This window comes from Urocitellus parryii, chromosome 5 (assembly GCF_045843805.1).
Source record: "Urocitellus parryii isolate mUroPar1 chromosome 5, mUroPar1.hap1, whole genome shotgun sequence".
Taxonomy (NCBI): Eukaryota; Metazoa; Chordata; class Mammalia; order Rodentia; family Sciuridae; genus Urocitellus; species Urocitellus parryii.
The window spans coordinates 74,902,748-74,919,326 of NC_135535.1; the positions used below are offsets into that span (position 1 = coordinate 74,902,748).

The 16,579-nt window shown below is 36.1% G+C and overlaps 1 protein-coding gene across 1 annotated transcript in view; it reads left to right on the forward strand.

The window, feature by feature from the left end:
- Slc2a13 (solute carrier family 2 member 13) overlaps positions 1–16,579 on the forward strand; it is a 323,327-nt gene that overhangs the window by 50,792 nt on the left and 255,956 nt on the right. The window lies entirely within an intron of this gene.

The following is a 16,579-nucleotide window of genomic DNA, read 5'->3' on the forward strand; positions in this document are numbered from 1 at the left end:
TTATTTTGTTTACTAATTTTTATTTGGTGCTGAGGATCAAACCCAGTGCCTCCTGTATGCGAGGCAAGCACTCTACCACTGAGCTACAACACCAGCCCATATATGAGCTATTTTTATAAATAAATTTCCAGGAACAGTGAGCAAAAAGGAAATTCAAGGTGAAATTCTAGTTTTCAAAGTCTCTACAGGTCAAAAGAGCTATTCATGTATGGGAAATAGTGAGAAGTAGAACAGCTAGGTGGAGACTGGCCATCATTTGGGAGTTTGGCAGGGGACAAGTGGGAAGGTTAGTCTTTGGTAGGTGTGGATTTAAATCCATTGCTTGGGGGGGCTGGGGATGTGGCTCAAGCGGTAGCGCGCTCGCCTGGCATGCGTGCGACCCAGGTTCGATCCTCAGCACCACATACCAACAAAGATGTTGTGTCTGCCGAGAACTAAAAAATAAATATTAAAAATAAATAAATAAAAAAAGAAATCCATTGCTTGCTTGCTTGCTTTATAAAAATATTTTTCCATGTATTTCTCTTTAATAGCATAACAAGTTTGTTTCTTTTTTTGAGTCTCAGAAAATAATATTTTTAAAAACAGTCTTTTATCATTATCTTCTGTAACTCCATTCATTTACCTGCAAATGGCATGATTTTATTCTTTTATTGCTAGGTAATATTCCATTGTGTATATATACCACACCTTTTTTTATCCATTTACTATTGATGCTAAGTGAAGTTAGCCAATCCCAAAAAAACAAATAACGAATATATATATATTTTTTTATATAAGAAGGCTGATTCATAGTGGGATAGGGAGGGGGAGCATAGGAGGAACAGACAAACTCTAGATAGGGAAGAAAGGTTGGAGGGGAAGGGGAGGGAGCATGAGGTTGTTAATAATGGTGGAATGTGATGATCATTACTATCCAAAGTATAGGTATGAAGACAAAAAAAAAAGTCTTAAAAAAATAATTGATGAGCCTCTCTCTCCTGTAATATTGTAGTGTTACTCAGAGGTAGAACGCTCGCCTAGTACGTGTGAGGCACTGGGTTTGATCCTCAGCACCACATAAAAATAAAATAAAAGTATCTATTTATCTATCTGTCTATATATATATAAACACACATATTTATAAATATATATATAATAAAATAAAGATATATATATATAAAACTATATCAAGGCCTAGGAGTAGTGGCTCAGTGGTAGAGCACTTGCTTAGCGTGTGTGAGGCACTGGGTTCTATCCTCAGCACCACATAAAAATGAAGTATACAAATCGATTTAAAAAAAAAAACTAGATCAATAAAATGCTTCACAGAATATTATTATAAATGGTGTGCTATTTATAAACAAAGTTATACTGGGGAACTTTTTCTCTATAATTTTCTGCTTAATCAGTAGTGCTCAATTGTATTTGAAATAGAGAATGTGAAGTAGTCTGTCTTAAAAAACTATACAGTGGGCTGGGGATGTGGCTCAAGAGGTAGTGCGCTCGCCTGGCATGCGTGCGGCCCGGGTTCGATCCTCAGCACCACATACAAACAAAGATGTTGTGTCCGTCGAAAAACTAAAAAATAAATATTAAAATTCTCTCTCTCTCTCTCTCTCTCTCTCTCTCTCTCTCTCTCTCTCTCTCTCAAAAAAAAAAAATCTATACAGTGACCATTTTAAGAAAGATGGATTTAGATTACAAATATTCTTTGGAGGGTAGTGGCCTAATTACAAGTAAATATCTTAATACTAAGGATAGTTGTGATTGTGTTATTGATAAATTTAAACCATAGGACTATTTATCATAAAGATACTCTAGGGTACTGGGAAGGATAGGCTCATGACTATGCTTTTACAGATTATGAGTTAATTTGTCAAAACTCTAATGTCCTTAAGTAGCTTGTGCTGGAGTTATCAGTATTACTGTTAAGGATCAAATGAGTTAATGGCTGTGGAAATACTCAAGATACTTAAAATTTCTTAAATGCTACTACATATTGTTTGCTGCTGTTTCTTCAGAAAGCCTTATGTTCAGTCTCTATTATACTTCATCTAAAGTTTGCAATAGAAATGACATCATCTTCAGTTATCCGATTTCTCAAATTGAAAAGTCAATATGGTTTGGTAATGCTGGAGAAGTTTGTGTGAGACTAACCTCCCTGAAAATGACTATTATAAACCATGGATTTCATGTAAAAACCAAACCAAAACAAAACAAAATCACGACTAAAGATCAGAGCACAGAGGATTTTTAGCATAGTGAAAGTACTCTGTGAAACCGTAGTGGTAGACTGGTGTCATGCATTTGTCCAAACTCACGGACAGCACATCACCAGGAGTGAAGCCTAATGTAAACCATGGACCGGGCATGGTTCCATTATACAGTGCAGACTCATTAATTGTGAAAAATGAGAATGTGGATAATGGGAAGGTTAAAACTATGCTTGTGTGGGCATGGGGGATGTGGGGAATTTCTCTACTTTCCACTCCATTTTGAGATGATAATAGTAGAGATGTTAGGCTGTACATAGAAGTTTACTTTTGTGAAGTAGTTCTTCACTATCTTTGGATGAACTCATAACTGAAAAATGCATGTTTTAATTCCTAGAACAACCACTAAATATATATGTATATATATCTATATATATTTATATATATATTTAAAAACTAAGAAGCCATTATCAAAATTAAATCCCTGTTTTTATTAAACTGAATCATTTTTCATAACTTGTTGGAAAGCATACCCTGGGCTCAGATAGTTTCACTTTTGAATTTCATAAAACACAGAGGAAGTAGCTCCAACCAGGACTATACACTTTATAATTCCATATGAGATTCATCAAAGTGCAAAATAAGTCGTGGGGACAGAAATTATACCAGTGGTTTTCTTTGTGGGTATTAGCTGGAAAGGGGTATAATCAGAAATTCCTGGAATGATGGGAATGTCTTGGCTGGTTGGTCACAAGGTGTGTGTATACCTTGTTATAAGAAAACATTGAATCTCTGCATTTTATCGTATGGAACTTTTATCTAAAAAAGTAATTTGAACCTTATCTTGGCTCCCTTCACCATATTCTTTTTCAATGTTAGCCAGTGAATAAATGTTTCTGCCATGAAAACTTTTCTAATAGCCTCTGTTGAAGTAAGTTTTACGATTTATATACTGTGCTTAATCCCTTCCCCATCGTTGCAATGAAGTAATCCTGTGGATTTTTTTTTCATGATCCCCAAGGGGGTTTGATCCTCTGAGTGTGCATTACCCCTGAGCTATAGTACCCCCAGCCCTTTTTATTTTGAAATGGGGTCTCACCAAGTTGCTCAGGCTAACCTTGAACTTGCAGTCTTCCTGCTTCAGCCTCCTGAGTTACTAAATAATCCTGTTTTGTCTGATGATTATTAATGTGTAGGTTCCTTGAAGAAAAGAGTCTGTTGTTTTACTGAATCTCCATAATCTCTAGCCCAGAGCTTTGCCTGGAAGATTCTCAGAGTTTGGGTAGAGAGGAATATATACGTATAATGACTGATAATGACTGTGGATTATTTTCAGGAACTGTGCTGTGAATTTTGTGTAGATCTTTATGTATACTGCCATTTAGTTTAAAACTACTAATGTCTGTGCAAAATGCCATATTCATTGATTTAAACAATATCACATCTGATTCTGTACAAGCATATCTTGTTGCTTCTGATATAATCACAACACTGTAGGTACCCTTTGGCAAGCCACTGGACTTACATAGTGATTCAAAATTACCTTTAGGGATTTCTCCCTGAAAGTATATATGTAGAAGTATCATTTTGTTATGTTTGCTTATATGGCACTGACTTCTTTTTTTTTTTAACAGTATGCATAGTCTCTTTCTCTAGGAACACAGATTTTGTTTATTTGCTGATCGTGTATCTCCAGCAAGTAAATTGCAAGATTTACATTGTGATACATGGAGTATTTTTCCTTCTGTGCCCTTGCTGTGGTTTCATGTTTACTCTCTAGCTGTCATCAGATTATTAGGTGTATCAGTCACCACTGTTGATATGCTGCCTGGTCCTTAGTGGCAGAGGGAAATGAACTTAGAATAGAATCTCAATTTGGCAGTGTATCTTACTCTAATTCTTATCTTTTAAAATGGAGTTATGAGGCATAGGCACACAAAAATTTTATCAATATGTTCCTATAATGTTACTATGGCAGGTTGCCAAATTCTGTGTTACCTTTTTTGCATATAAAGCTTTTATATTAATTAGAACCATATTACCTAAATTATAATTTGATGACTGTTATCATGTAAATATTTTGTTACTGAGACATAATGATGACCATTTCTTTTATAGATCTAAGAATAGAGATTCCCCAGAACTTATTTTGCATTTTAATGAACTTCATATGTTATACTTATGTATAAAAAAGAGATGAAAAACCCTTCAGAATCCTTTGGAAAGCTCAACAGTGTACCTCTGGATGTAGGGCTGGGGAACAATATTCTTGGATATGTTTGAAGGGATTTGGTTTGTGTTTACCCTGTTTGTCATCGGGAAGTTTCAGCTTGAGGGGTGTTTTTAGATTTATTCAGGACTGCACCATTTCTGGCTATTTGTTCTTCATGCTCAGTGATTAGTTTAGCTCTTGAATATTCAGAAGATGCTTATTGGGCAACAGCTGAATAACAGCTAAAGGAGGTCTAAGAAATTTAACTTTAGTTTTCCAAGCAAACAAAATAAATCTTCATTGGGTAAATTTCTCAATGAATCTACTATTTTAATTGCTCTTCCTCTTCATTTTCAGTGAACTATTTCAGAAAAAAAATATTTAGAATTTAAAAAATTACATTTATATGGGAATGCATACTGATTTGAAATTGTAGAGACTTGGGGGTATAGGTCATTGGTAATATGCACTTAATGTATATGAGTCTCATATATAATATATATGGTCCCCTGAACCAAGGGGGGGGGTATCACAAACTGTAGCATTTTCAAGACTAAGCTACAGCTCTTTTTATCTTTATTTATATATTTTTTTAATGTGTTGCTGAGGATTGAATCCAGTGCCTCACTGATCAATGCTAGGTAATTGCTCTACCACTGAGCTACAACACCAGCCCTAAAACATAGCATCTTAATACTTACGATATTCTTCTAATTTATTTGAAGTGTTCTGAATGGACTAACATGGACATGATTTGTTAATCAATAGAAAATGGATATGAACATAGTCCAAGCCAAGAGACAGAATGGAAGTAAAACAATTGGCATTACAAATACAATTTTGTCACTGCATTTTCTTCCTGTTTATTATAAGACAGTGCTGGATATAATATTGTTAAAAAGCCTCACTGTTTTTCACTTCAGAGATAATCACTGTTTTTCATCTTAGTGTTTCCAAAAACATGGAAAATTTTTTGCTACTAAAGAGAAAGGTGGAGATTTTGTCTGGAGAGAGATAGGTTTAACAAAAGAGTCAGGAAACCACAGGAAGTGCAGATTGTTTCTTCATTCACTTGTGGTCTGTCGGGATAATTGACTAAATGATCCTTGTGTCTGAGAACCTTTACTGTGCCTGCCCGAAGTGAGTGTCCTTTTCCCTAGAATCCAGCTCCTCAAGAGCTATAAACACAATTGCATACAATTTGGTTTAAATATAATGTGTTGTAATAAAGTTCCTTTAGCTATGAGAGTTTTCTGTGTTAGCTCAACGTACAATTAAAACCATAGATCATACAGATTTTCCATGTAAAGTATTGACAGTCATTTCATATCACTTGGGAATTTAAGGAGGGAAGTAAACAGAGGGAAGAGAAATAACATGAGTGCAGGATATAGTTCTTCACTCCCCTCCAGCTGTCTTTGGAAGGAGTGTGGGTAGGGGAGGCCTTTGCAAGGAAGAGGTAGGAAATCATAGGCAAAAGCAAATTTATATCTGTCGTGTCTATAATCTCAAATAGTTTTTACTTTTCTCCCAATGATTTATAAAAATCTTTTTTTTATTAATCTGTATTTTTTCCTGCACAGAAGGCATACATGAGTATGTTAAAGAAAAATGAAATTAAAGTTCAGTTTGGCACAGTGTTCAAAATAAGCAGTTAATGTTTGCCCTGAAATATTGGTATTTTCTTTTGATAGCTGGTTGGGTAAATTTCTCAATGAATCTACTATTTTAATTGCTAGCCCTTTTCATTTTCAGTGAACTATTTCAGAAAAAAAATTAGGATTTAAAAAATTACATTTTTATGTGAATATATACTGATTTGAAATTGTAGAGACTGGGAGTGTAGGACATTGGTAATGTGTACTTAATATATATAATAATGCTCCTAGGGAATTCTGGTTTCATAAGGATGGATATTTAAGAGAATCATACAGTATTCTGTTTGCTGCTGGCTGTTCTGGGAGGGTTAAATCCAGCTTGCAGCCCAGCACAGTAGGTAGTGCTGTGGGAGGTCTCTGCTAGGTGCAGATGAAATTAAGAGCCACTGCCTGTCCCCTTTGCTTTGCTGTTGCTGCAGTGTTCTGCTGTCTAAAGAGTAGTGAATAAGAAAGCTTACTGTACTCTTTTTCATTATACAGTAGTACATGTTTATTATACAAAGTAGTACGTTTATTATACAAAGTCTTTTGAGGTGTTTTCCAACACCAACAGCCAATTCTCCGATTCTCCAGACAATAACTGGGCGTCCAACAATCTGATTCCGTTCTAGTACTGACTGCCAGAGTGAGCACAGGCCCATTAAGTCATGGGCTCAGCCCACAAGACTGTCCCCACTCAAATACCATTTTCAAGTACCAGGTCCCCAGGTGTTAATATACACTTCTCTCTGATTTGGCTGCAAAGTTGAGGGTCTCCACTGCCCCCACCCCCGCTCAATAATTTGCTGGAATCCTTAAGGACTTGCCACATCCTTTGTTCATTCCTTTGCCCTCAGCTGCTATTTTTCCTTTTCTCTATTATACTCAAACTGTCATAGTGATCTCCATAAGGCTATGCCCCACATAGGCATTCCTTTAATAAGCCAACTTTCTATTGTCCTCCTGCCTTAATAAGTAGACACTAAAATATAGAGGGACTTATGTTGTTCAGTTTTTCCATCTCTGCTAGGAAAACAGCATGTAATTCAGCTCACCAAGATGATGTGCTTTCATTTTCTTCAATCAGAGAAGTATCTTCCAAAGAGGATGTTGTCCCTTTGTTTTAGAACTGCCATCCAAAATGGAGCAGCAATTTGTTAATCAGTCAAGGTCTACTAAATGAGGCACTGTCCAAGTGTCGATATCATCTGACAGCTTCCCACATAGTTCCAGAGTCAGTACTGTGGGGAAGAGGCTCAATACGTGTGTCTCTTCCTTCAGTCCAGGTAGCATGACCCTGTAGAAACTATTTCCGTTTCATGATGGAACTCTTCTCATGAAAATTCCATGAGAACTTTTCCATTGGAGCATTGACCCTTCCCATGAAAGCATTTCCCTGACACCACCCAAGACATCATGGGTATCTTAGATTTTAAGATTAATTTCGTCCTTCAAACATAGCAGCAGTTTCCATTAATGTCTAAAGAATTTCCTTTTCCAACTAAATCTCCACCTTGACACTCTCAATTCTCTTATTTCTATATTCTCTATTCTAATGGAAACCTGTTTTAGGGTACAAGGTTTTGTACCATAGTGTGTCAAACTTCCATGTCCAGGAGCCATTCAGAATTCTTTAAGCATGAAGCTAAGGTAAATTAATGCCCCTTTTTTGAGTTCAGCAGAATCGATAGATAATTATTGAACATTTATTATGGCATTACTGAACTTTATAATAGGAGCCACACTGCCAGGATTTAACTGTAGTTCTACCATCCATTGGCCATATATCTTCTTTGTGCCACATTTCTTATATTATAAAATGGTGGGGGGGATAAAGGTACTCACCTCCTAGGTAGTAGATGTTAATGTGTCTGAAGGTTTTGAACAGTGCTTGGCACAGTCACTGGTGCTACATAGTAGTTATCGCCATTGCTGTTACTGTTACAGTTCAATGATACATATATAAGCCAAGATCATATATTTAAGTAGAATTTCATGTTTGGAACATAATTATCAGCCTTCTTGAATCACTAAAGAATAAAAGACATGCTAATTAATCTCTATTATCAGTTTAGAGAATGTTCTAGTTATGAACTGTAAAAACTTGTGCCTTAAATGGCCACATATGTGTTGTAGGACACTCGTTTTAGGTTATGTAGGTGGGAGTGTTGTGATTGCTTTAAAACAAGTAGGATGGCGAGTATTCAGTTCAGTGAGGGACCTGTCTCTTTGAAGGCAGCAGAAGCAGCAGCAGCAGGCCTGGTCAGCTGAGTGTGTCAGGGAGGTCTGATGCCCAGGAGGAGTCTAGCATCTCTGACTCACAGAGCTTCAGTTGCTATAACTGTGAAGAAGGTTTAACCTGAGCTGAAATGGATGTTGTTCTCCTTTCTGACAGCTGGCCTCATAACACCCTTTGAAAGCCTTGTTCCCCGTTAGAGGACTTGCTCCTTAGTTATCTGATAGGCAGGTGGGTGACCATGTTGCTAATTGTGCCAGAAAAAGCTCATTTGTTAACTTCAAGGTTGGCAGATTGTACAGGTATCTTGCAGTGAGTGATTATGATGATAAAGAATATTCTAAAACTTTTCAGAACTCAGAAGAGCTTTCCATTCTCACTGGAGTTGGTCTGCTTTCCCTCTCTCAACCCATGTGGTATCTTGCCTGCAGAAGATAAATGGCTTTTCTTTAAGGTGTGAACCTTGGGTGCACCTTCATTTTTACCCTCTGGGTTTTTAAAACATTTAGATCTCTGGTTCTCAGCCCTGACTGCACATTAGTACCACCTGGGGAGCTTTTAATAAAATAGAGTTCCCTGGGCCCAGAGCCCAGTTCAATTAATTAAAATCCCTGGAGGAGGGTGGGATCTGGACTGTGGTATGTTTTAAAAAAGCCCTTGAGTGATTAGAACTTGAAGCCAGTGTTTAGAACCCTAGGTTTAGCTTATAATAATGAGATCTCCTGTATCTGTAGGGGCTGTCTGCCCTGGTCTGTCACAGGACTCCATGTCATTCATCTGGCTCCTGATTTCCTTGGACTGAGAAGACCAATTGCTAGTCCTTAGTATTGCATAGCTACATTTAGAGGTCTGCTTCTTTATGCTCACGTTGAATTTTTCATTAGTACCAAAGCAAAGCAACCTCTTATTCATTCTTATTATTTTCCAGCCTGCATATCATCAGAGGAACAATTTTTCCTTAAGGAAGAAATTTGTTAGTTCTACCTGCTGAAAATTTGGGTGGATGATATATTTAGAAAAGACAAGTTACATTGAGTTGATTGCATAGTTATGAGTTGAAACATTTTTGGGGGAGGTAAAATGTTTTTTTTTTTTTTTTTTTTTTTTGCTGAGCAACCTCTCTGCTAGGTACTAAGTGAATGATTTCAGTCAATTCTTCCAGCATTCCTGTAAAATGGGCACTGTCTCCTGTGTGTTAAAATATTAAGTAACTTAATCAGGATCTTGTGGTTAGTAAGGCCTGTATCTGAAATGTATTAGTTAACTTTCTGTTACTGTAACAAAATATTTGAGATAATCAACTTTAAAAAGAGGAGAGGTGTATTTTGGTTCACAGTTTTGGAGGTTTCAGTCCATGGACATTTGGCCTATTGTTTTGGGGCTTGTGGTAAGGCAGAACATTGTGGTGGGGGCATGTGACAGATGAAACCACTTACCTCATGGTGGCCATGAATGGATAATAGCAGAAATTAAAGATGAAATAAAAAATTCTTAGAGATAATTGAGAATACTGATACAATATATCAAAATCTCTGGGACACTACAAAGGCAGTACTAAGAGGAAAATTTATTGCATTGAGTACATTCATTAAAAGAATAAAAAGTCAACAAATAAATGACCTAACACTACATCTCAAAGCCCTAGAAAAAGAAGAACAGAACAAATCAACACCAAAAGCAGTAGAAGACAGAAAATAAAATTAAAATCAGAGCTGAAATTAGTGAAATTGAAACAAACAATTGAAAAAATTGACAACACAAAAAGTTGGTTCTTGAAAAAATAAATAAAGTCGATAAACCCTTGGCCATGCTAATGAAGAGAAAAAGAGCGAAAACTCAGCTTCTAATTGTCTTGTGTATTCAGAAGTGTCTGTTGTGTTATTTCCTGCTTTATCTTGTATTTTAGTAATCTATTTTGAAAATTTATACTCTAATAAAATAGAAAATATCAAAGATATCAACAAATTTCTGAGACATATTACCTACCCAAACTGAATGAGGAGGTCCTACATTATTTAAATAGATCAGTTTCAAGTAATGAAATAGAAAATGCCATCAAAAGCCTACCAACCAAGAAAAGCCCAGGACCAGATGGATTCTCAGCCAAGTTCTACAAGACTTTCAAAGAAGAATTAACACCAATATTCCTCAAAATATTCCATGAAATAGAAAAGGAGGGAAACCTTCCAGACTCATTCTATGAGCTAATATCACCCTGATACCAAAACCAGACAAAGACAGCATGGAAAGAAAACTTCAGACCAATATCCCTGATGAACATAGATGCAAAAATTCTCAAAATTCTGGCAAATTGCATACAAAAACATATTAAAAAGATAGTGCACCACAATAAAGTAGGGTTCATCCCAGGGATGCACGGTTGGTTCAACATACAGAAATCAATAAACAAGATTCAATAAACATTTTAATAGACTTAAAAACAAGAATCATATGATCATCTCAATAGATGTAGAAAAAGAATTTGACAAAATATAGCACACCTTCATGTTCAAAACATTAGAAAAACTAGGGAGAGTAGGAACATATCTCAACATTGTAAAAACTATTATATGTTAAACCCAAAGCCAGAATCATTCTAAATGAAAAATTGAAAATATTCCCACTGAAAACTGGAACAAGTCAAGGATGCAGTCTTTCGCCACTTCTATTCAACATCATCCTTGAAATTCTAGCCAGAGCAATTAGACAAAAGAAAGAAATTAAAGGGAAACAGATAAGCAAAGAAGAACTCAAACTATCAGTATTTGCTGATGACATGATTCTATATTTAGAAGATCCAAAAATTCCACCAGAAAACTTCTAGAACTAATATATGAATGCAGCAAAGTAGCAGGATATAAAATCAACACCCATAAATCAAATGCATTCCTATACATCAGTGATGAATCCACTGAAAGTGAAATTAGGAAAACTACTTCATTCACAATAGCCTCAAAAAAAATAAAAATAAAAACTTGGGAACTAATCTAACAAAAGATGTGAAAACCTCTACAATGAAAACTACAGAACTCTAAAGAAAGAAATTGAAGAAAACTTCAGAAGATGGAAAGATCTCTCGTGCTTCTGGATAGGCAGAATTAATATTGTCAAAATGGCCATACTACCAAAAGCATTATACAGATTTAATACAATTCCTATTAAGATCCCAATGACATTCTTCATAGAAATAGAATATAGAAATCATAAAATTTATTTGGAAAAATAAGAGACCCAAAATAGCTAAAGCAATCCTTTGCAAGAAAAGTGAAGCAGGAGGCATCACAATACCAGACCTTAAACTATACTGCAAAGCTATAATGATAAAAAATGGCATAGTATTGGCACCAAAATAGACTTGTAGACCAATGGTATGGAATGGAGGACACAGAGACAAACCCACATAAATACGGTGATGTCATACTAGACAAAGATGCCAAAAACATTCACTGGAGAAAAGATAGCCTATTCAGTGAATGGTTCTGGCAAAACTGAAATCCATATGTAGCAAATGAAATTTAAAACTCTATCTCTCCCTGCACAAAAATCAACTCAATGTGGGTCAAAGACTTAGGCATTAGAACAGAGACCCTGAGCCTAACAGAAGAAAATATAGGCCCAAATATTCACATTGGCCTAGGATCTGACTTCCTTAACAAGACTCCTAAAGTGCAAGAAGTAAAATCAAGAATTAATAAATGGGATAGATTCAAATTATAAAGCTTTTTCTTAGCAAAGGAAACAATTAAATGAGGAGAGAGTCTACAGATTGGGAGAAAATCTTTACCACATGCATCTATAATAAAGCACTTATCTGTAGGAAATAAAAAGGACTCAAAAAACTTAACACCAAAAAACCATATAACCCAATGAATAAATGGGCTAAGCAACTGAACAGACACTTCACAGAAGAAGAAATACAGTTGATCAAAAAATATATGAAAAAGTGTTCAACATCTCTAGCAAGTAGAGAAATGCAAATCAAAACTACTCTAAGATTTTATCTCCTGTCAGAATGACAATCATGAAGAATACAGGCAACAATAAATATTGGCCAGGATGTCGTGAAAAAGGTACAGTCATACATTGCTGGTGGGACTGCAAATTGGTGCAACCACTCTGGAAAGCAGTATGGAGATTCCTCAGAAAATGGAGAATGGAACTACCATTTGACCCAGTATCCCACTCCTTGGTTTATACCCAAAGGACTTAAATTCAGTATACCACAGGGGTGCAGCCACATCAATGTTTATAGCAGCTCAATTCACAATAGCTAGACTATGGAACCAATGTAAGTGTCCCTCAATAGATGAAGAGACAAAGAAAACGTGGTATAAATACTCAATGGACTATTAGCTTTAAAGAAGAGTAAAATTATGGCATTTGCCAGTAAATGATTGGAGTTGGAGACTATCATGCTAAGTGAAGTAAGCCAATCCCACAAAACCAAAAGCTGAATGTTTTCTCTAATATGTGGATGCTATTTCACAAGAAGGTAGGGAGCACTAGGGAAGCGTTACCTTAGATTAGGTAGATGGAATTGATGGGAGGGGAGAGGAGGGGATGTGGCAATAGGAAAGATAGTAGAATGAAACAGACATGATTACTGTATGTATATATGTGACTACGTGACCAGTATGATTCTGCAAAGTGTACACTCAGAAAAATGAGAAATTATGTCCCATCTATGTATAATATATCAAAGTGCATAAATGCATTCTACTGTTACGTATAACTAATTAAAACAAATAAAAATATTTTCAAAAATCCCCTTCAGTGGTACTTCGTAGGTGACCAAACTTCCTCCAGCTAACTGCACCTCTGAAAGGCTCCACTACCTCTCGGTAACACCGCAGGCTGGTGACTACAAGCCTGTAGCACAAGCCTATAGGGGATACCTACCTAAATTATAACATGAAGTGAGACCCTGATCTGTTCCTCTGTTCTCCTCATCATAGACCACAGCTTCCCCACTTTCATCCTGTGTATTGGATTCCTACAAAGCCATGAAGATTATTTCTATCACAATATTTTTATCATGGAAGATAAATAAAATAAACTCCCTTGTTTTTGAGAAACAAAGTTTTACAATATAAGTAATAAACCTCTTTAAATTTTTTTTCCTCTTGCCCAGGACTAGTCTCTGGAAAGAGCCTTCAGTATCCTTAAAGGTTGGCAGCCAGGTGCAAAGTCCTATCTCCTCCTTAGCACAGGCCAATGAACTGTAAATTTCAGACTCAGCCTCCTGGAATTTACCTGTTTCAAAGCCTGGAGGCCTAAAGTACTTTGAGTTCTAAAGCTCACTTAAGAAGCACAGGCTAATATGTATGTTTCCATTTTTCCTTTTGTCTCCTTTCCTATCTTATTTCTTTTAAAAGTATCAAAATATCACATCCTGGGATTTAATGGTGAGTAGTGAAGTACAAAATATTATGTTAGCATCTCTGGGCCTGAAAAGGATTCCGTTTCTGTATTCATGTCAAGTGCTCTGCCACTGTATCTCTTTCATCTCAATCTTTAATCTTTCCACAGAAAGATCATGAGAGGGTGCAGAGAAATGAAACCTGAACGTTTTCATCTTCAGGTCTTTTCTTACTCATTTCCTGATACAGTATATTTAGTGTCTACATTTTTTAAAATCTCTTTTCTTTTAAATATTTGGTAATATAGGATAACATTTTGTTGTTGTTGTTGCTGGTGGTGTTTTTGTTTGTTTTTGCATTGCTGGGAATTGAACCCAGGGCTTGGCACATGCTAGGTGAGTGCTCTGCCAAGAAGCTACACCCCCAGCCTAACTGATTTTTAAAAATTATTTAAAAACCCAGATGGAAATTTTATTTGTTTCAAGGAATAAAACATTGGTTTAAATTACAGATTTATTTGTAGAAGTTAATGTCTGAAGAAGAGGAGGCCAGAAATGTGTGTTCATGTGAGCTTACCTCTCTGTCATCTAAAACTTCTTGTAGAAGAGAGAGTCTGAGTATATCTAGAATGAGGAATGGTTTTGTTAGAAGGAATTACTGAGTAAGTTTGCAGGGCCATGTGGTCCAGAAGAGTTGCCACATGAAATATTTGTGGTGTGAGTCTGAAGCACAGGTATCTTCTGTGTAGGTAATACCCAAAGTTCAGATATATAGCTGTTTTCTTACCATTTCATAAAAGTGTATTAGGTGCCTACTGTGCACAACATATTAGGTGCTGCATCATTGAATTGGACAGGTCAATAATGTATTATACTAGGAGAGGCAGTGACATGAATCGAGGCTGAAAAATGTGGCTAAACTGAGGTTAAAAACAGATCTGTGAAAAAAACAGTGCTGTGGATGAGGCAGAGGAAAGCGAGTCTAAATATTGATATAATTATTAGGACCCATGGATTAAAGTATAAAATAGTGATATCTTTAGTCTTTTCATAAACACTGTTTGCTCTCAGAATCTTAATTTTTGTTTTTGCATGTAGTTTTTATTTGTAGTTCATTGCAAGAGATATTCTTAATACGCACATGACAATTATATTATTTCTTATATTGTATTTAGAGTTAAGATGAAATTAAAATGAAAATAATGGCCTTACTTCACTGGGTTTCTGTCTCCAGAACCTTGGAAGCTACTATACTTTGGGTACAATAGCTTTGAAAGATGTATTGAGTCAGGGGACTTTTCATTGACTTAGAGTCTGAGTATCAGTGAGCATAGCTTGTTGCATAAATGGAACTGGCTTTCTGAATGTGTTAGCATGAATCTACCTTGGAACATACCCAGGGGATTCCAAGCAACAGAAAACATCCAGGTGTCCTACGTTCATAGAATTTTCCATTTGAAAGACCCATTAAAATTTATCTAAAGTTACCTTTTCAGTTTAAAAACACTGAGGCCTAGAGATGTTAGATGAGTCTTATCATAATTTGGAGAGAGCTTTGGTGGTAGTATACCTGAATGCATGTTGCTGTTGTGATTTCTTTGATGGATTTTAAATGATGTATCTGCTATTTATAATTTTGCCAGCTATTAGGAAGAGACACTTAAAGAAAATGACAGATAATTTAAAATGACATGAGCAGCTTTTTAAAAATATTTTCAGTCATTTAATTAGGATTATTTGCTTCAAACTCCATCTTTTTTTTTTTGTTTTCTGTAGGCCTTTAATTCACAATTAGTGGTGGTAAACATGATGCTTAATGGCAAATGAATTAGGATTATTATTAAAAACAATTAATAATAACACTGTTATTATTCACAGAAAAGAAATAGGTGTAAAGGAACAAACTTGGGCACTTAATTTCAGTGAAATTCATCTTGTAAGCAGACGACTGTTTCATCTTAGCTCCTTTGTTAGTCACCTTTGCATGACTGTGACAGAATACCCAGGATAATCAACTTATAAGGAGGAAAGTTTCATTCTGGCTTAGGTTTCAGTTGATGGTTAATTCACTTGTTGCTGTTGGAGCTGTGGCAGAACATCATGGCAGGGAGCATTTGGCAAAGGAATTTGTTTACCTTGTGGAAGTTCAGAAGCTGAGAGAGAAGGGGCTTGGGTCCTAATTCACCTTGAGGGCGTGTCCCCAGTGACCATACTCCCACTGAGTTCCACCTTTTTTTTTTTTTGGTACCAGGGATTGAACTCAGGGGTACTAGACCATTGAGCCACATCTCTTATTTTTTAATTTATTTAGAAACATGTTCTCCCTGAGTTGTTTAGTGCTTCACTTTTGCTGAGGCTGGCTTTGAAGTTGCGATCCTCCTGCCTCAGCCTCCTTAGTCCTTGGGATTACAGGCATGCACCCCTAGGCCCTGCAAGTTCTACCTCTTGAAGGTTCCCCTGCCTCCCAGTAGCACCACAGACTTGACAACAAGCTTTTAACAGATGGGCCTTACAGGACACTTATCCAAAACATAGCAGTCCCCATTAATATGGTTCTTTTATGTTTTGTGATACTAGGGATAGAACCCAGGGGTACTCCTTCACTGAGCTACATCCCTATCACTTTGAAATAAACTTTTTGAAAAGTTTGAGACAGGATCTCACTCAAGCTTATTTATTAAGCTTATTAGTTCAAGTTAATTTGGAATCCTGCCTTAGCCTCCTGAGTCACTGGGATTACAGACACCAAGTCATATCGTGTATTTGCATGATGTGTTGGTCTAGAATGTGTATATTATGACTTTTACTCATTATTTTCATCGAAATTTGTAAGAGAAATCTTAGATTTTTTTTCATTTTTCGATTTTCAGTACTGCATAAAAATACTATAATGGTGTATACATATATAATAATTTTAATTTACCATTGGAGGTTATTGTG